The sequence below is a fragment of the Primulina huaijiensis genome, chromosome 9, assembly GCF_012295235.1.
Source record: "Primulina huaijiensis isolate GDHJ02 chromosome 9, ASM1229523v2, whole genome shotgun sequence".
Classification (NCBI taxonomy): domain Eukaryota; kingdom Viridiplantae; phylum Streptophyta; class Magnoliopsida; order Lamiales; family Gesneriaceae; genus Primulina; species Primulina huaijiensis.
Genome location: NC_133314.1, coordinates 4,474,145 through 4,478,145, shown reverse-complemented (window position 1 = coordinate 4,478,145; position 4,001 = coordinate 4,474,145). Strand labels below are relative to the sequence as shown.

General features: G+C 27.5%; 1 long non-coding RNA gene across 1 annotated transcript; it reads left to right on the top strand.

Moving 5' to 3' along the window:
- Positions 1-3,148: 3,148 nt before the first annotated feature.
- LOC140985438 (uncharacterized) lies at positions 3,149-3,783 on the top strand. The gene is made up of 2 exons (XR_012176759.1): positions 3,149-3,183; positions 3,275-3,783. It is a non-coding gene; the product is annotated as an uncharacterized lncRNA (long non-coding RNA).
- Positions 3,784-4,001: the final 218 nt, after the last annotated feature.

The window sequence follows — 4,001 nt, the reverse complement described above, 5'->3', positions numbered from 1 at the left end:
CTTGCGACGTTCAAATTTGAAAAGTTAAAATTCGATCTTACAAGGTCATTATCAAAAAATAGTACTCGGTGCCAATGTCATTTATTTTAGCCAAAAACAGTCCACAATAAATGTCTGATATACTGGTCTCAAACGACCATATTAAATATGTCTTTGTTTTCCAAAAAATTCTCTTAAACATAAGATTTGCTGATATTTGGGTCCAATCATTTTAAGAATAATCTAAGAGTTCTACTGATAATCAGATTTTGTGGGGTTTGCTAATTTGATTTATAATTTCTGCCGAAGCACTGAGACTTAGAAAACCCTGATGTCTCTGCTGAGTTTTATTATATGTTTGTTTTATGTTTTCAGCATATCACCAAAATTTGTGATTTTCCAACAAAATGGAAATGAAACACTAAAATATGGTATGTTTAGTTCAAATATTATGTTTAAATTGCTCTTTTAGTAAAGAAGTATTACTTTTCGTATAAAAATATGAGATAATTACAATCATGCATATTTGTTTATTTGTGATTTTGGTAATCTATATTATCAAATTTCAATCTTAGTCATTTATTTTTCAATTATAAAAATTTGAGTTAATTTCATCTAGAGTATTAATATGTGACTACACACTTCGATATAATGATTAAAATTGCAACAAAAAAGAGAGCGTAAGGTGACTAAAATTTGATAACACACAGAAGCAAAATTACAAATAGGAAGATATATAGTACCAAAAAATCTGATTTTACGTAAAAATATGTATTGAAAAATGCAACCATCATTGGAATTGTTTAACATCTTACAAAATATGCCAATAATTATAAGTTGAGGATAAAGGAAAAGAAACTTGTTGCAAACGTACGTGTTAAAAGATATTTATGGATGTATTGAATATCTATAAGTATTGGGTAAATTTTGTCTGATAAGATCTTATTAAGGTAAGAGAAATAATCTATTTAAAGCAAATTAGATGTTTTGGAAAAATTAAGACAATTTCCAGCCACAGTAACTTATTTCATCTGTGTTTTACTACTTATTTTCAGTTAGATATATAAAAAAATCTTTTAACATGAATTTGAGAGCTAGCTCCAAAAAAACTTATAAAATATTTAGTCAAAGAGTCTTATTAAAAACCCTACACCACCGATCAATAAAATATATTCATCTCTCTCAAAATTTTTCGAGTTAATAGATTAAGTGAACGTTTAGTCAATAATCACGAGTATATATGATTCTTCTTGTCAACATTTTCTCGGGTGATTCTCTCACACAGAGCTTGTTCAGTGTGATTTTTCTGATTAACGTGGTTAGCAGACTATTATGTTAGTCCAAAGGTTTACTCAGTACGCAATATATATATATATATATACATATATACATATATGTGTGTGTGTGTGTGTGTGTGTGTGTGTGTGTGTGTGTGTATAAAATTTGGTGTTATGATATGTTTTGTGAGCGATGAAAATTATCCCTCTTCATAATTTTCTATAATATTTAATATTAAAAAAAATCAATTATCATATAATGGGATTGTAAGGGGATTGGATTGTTTCAATCTTATACAAGTTTAAACTACCATATGATTGAAATTAAATTAAAAAATTATTATTAACACCGTACCATAACAGTTGAAAAAACAAATTTATCCTATTTAAATATTTATTATAATTTTTCATGAGACTAAAATTTATTATATTTAGTTAACAAAAGATTTTATAAAAAATCATTTCAAAGTTCTTACGTTGAATATATAATACTTACATTTTTTAATAGATAAATAATTAATACTAAAAAATATTACTCCTTCCGTCCCAAATATAAATATTGCATTTTTTTTAATAATAAACCCGGCCCCAAAATATAGTCATGTGTCTATATTTAGTATTATTTTCTCTATTTTTGAAATAATTTATCTCTATTCGTTAAATATATCATCTGCATTCAACAATTTCTATATAATATTAAAGCACTCATTAAATAAGGGTAAAATAAAAAAAATGTAAATTTATTTTTTCAATTATTAAAAATAATGAACGGGGGAGTATATATATAAAATAAATTTAATTAATACACAAAATATATGACGAATATATTGGCATATGGTTCATTATACATTATGCCACGAGCATCCCATGGCCTAACAAAATACATAGCATCTAGCCTGCAGTACCAAGATGAGACAATGGTGTAATGGTAGACTTTATTTCTTAATATACATTATGGAAACTAAATGAATTAAATAAAGAACTGGGGAATAAATTGTCTTTATCTTATGCTTTTTATAGTTAAATAACTAATCTATAAATTAACAATTTTTTTAAAATGATCGGAAAAAAAAAGTGTTTGAATTATTGAGTCAGTACTTATGGGCGATCATCAAAACATTTATTACAATAAGTTTTTCGAGAAAAATTGGAACTTTAGTCATATACGTTGATATGTTTTGGGTTTTAGTAATGTAATTTATCAATGTTCGACTTTCATCCAATAACTTAGATTATTTTTGGTTTTGATTTTGTTTGCCAGAAGCCAATAAATCTATCGAATCTTGTTTATTTGATATTTATTCTCTCTTTTGTAGCTCATGTAATGAAAATAAACCTATATTACATACATTAAAATAAATATAAACAAAAAACAAAGGAAAAAATAAAAAAAATGACACTCAATATTTCAAAATGGGAGGAAAAAAACTTGATTTTCCTTTTGTTTTTGCTTAGATATATATTAATGTGTAAAATATAGTTTATATTCTCGTTATATGAGTTATGTAAGAAAGCATTGGTGTCAAATAAGCTACATTTAGTTTATTTAGTAGTTTCACATTGACAAGTTACAAGACTAAAACTCAAAACATATCGATTTACAAGAATAAACTTGTATTTTTTTTCCTATTTTTCGAGTGCGAACACAAAATAAATGAGTATGTTTTTCTTCTCCTTAAAAAAAGCTTTGAAAAAGGGCAGTATTTCTTTTAGTTTGTGGAAGAAACAAAAAGGAATATGCTTTAATCTTAGTGTTCATAGTCAACATGTGTCTATTAGTAAAGCATTTTCCAATATTTTTATTTTTTTCCTCCTAAATTAAATTTCCCTCCTCTATATATATAATTGAAACTTGAGAGGCATCTCTCCCTTATTATTCGTAATCAACAGATTTGAGTAACCAGAGAAGCAAACAAAACTGAACCTGGTATATGATTTTGTGGCACAATATATATTTTAATTTGTTTCAAACTTGGCACACTTAGTTATTTTATTTATTTATTGATTTCCTTTTTCAGGTGAAATCTGTGATCATGAAGCTCAAACTTCTCCTATTTCTTTGTATATTAATAGTTGGATCCATTGTCGAGTCCCATTCGAATACTCATCCGAACAAGATCCGTAGGCTGCTTACCGATATTGATCGGGTCGTTCCTGGCGGGCCCAATTCCTGTGTGCATTGCTTTTCTAATGAGAAAGATGATGCTAGGGTTCCTCCAAGTGCGACCGGTGAAGTTACCGGTGAGGATAACGTGGCATCGGATTCTAAAATCAAGTCTTAAGTAGAAGCTCCTATCTCGTTTGGTACCTAAAATATATAAGGGTGTGTGTGATATGTTACGTATAATTCTGTGAATTAGCCTCGAGTAGATCAATTTCGGGATTGAAGGTTAATAAATCTTGAGAATATCACAGAAATCTTTGTGTAAGATATTCAAGTGTGGCCAATGTTTAGCTAATTTTGTTTAAGAAGTTCATTATGCATTAGCAGTTCATTCGTGAATATCATGCAATACATATTCGGGTGAACCTTCAATTTGATATATTATATATCTAGGGTTTGATTTATAAAGAGGATACAATAATCTTGAAGTAAAATCATAGCGTATATTATGGGAAAGCTCGAACCCTATCTATAAATTACATGTTTCTTTTTAAATTAATTACATCAAATTAACCAAGTTTTGATCGCAAAAAAGAGAGAGATTCCTATATATACTTTAAATAAATACAGAATTTAAGCGG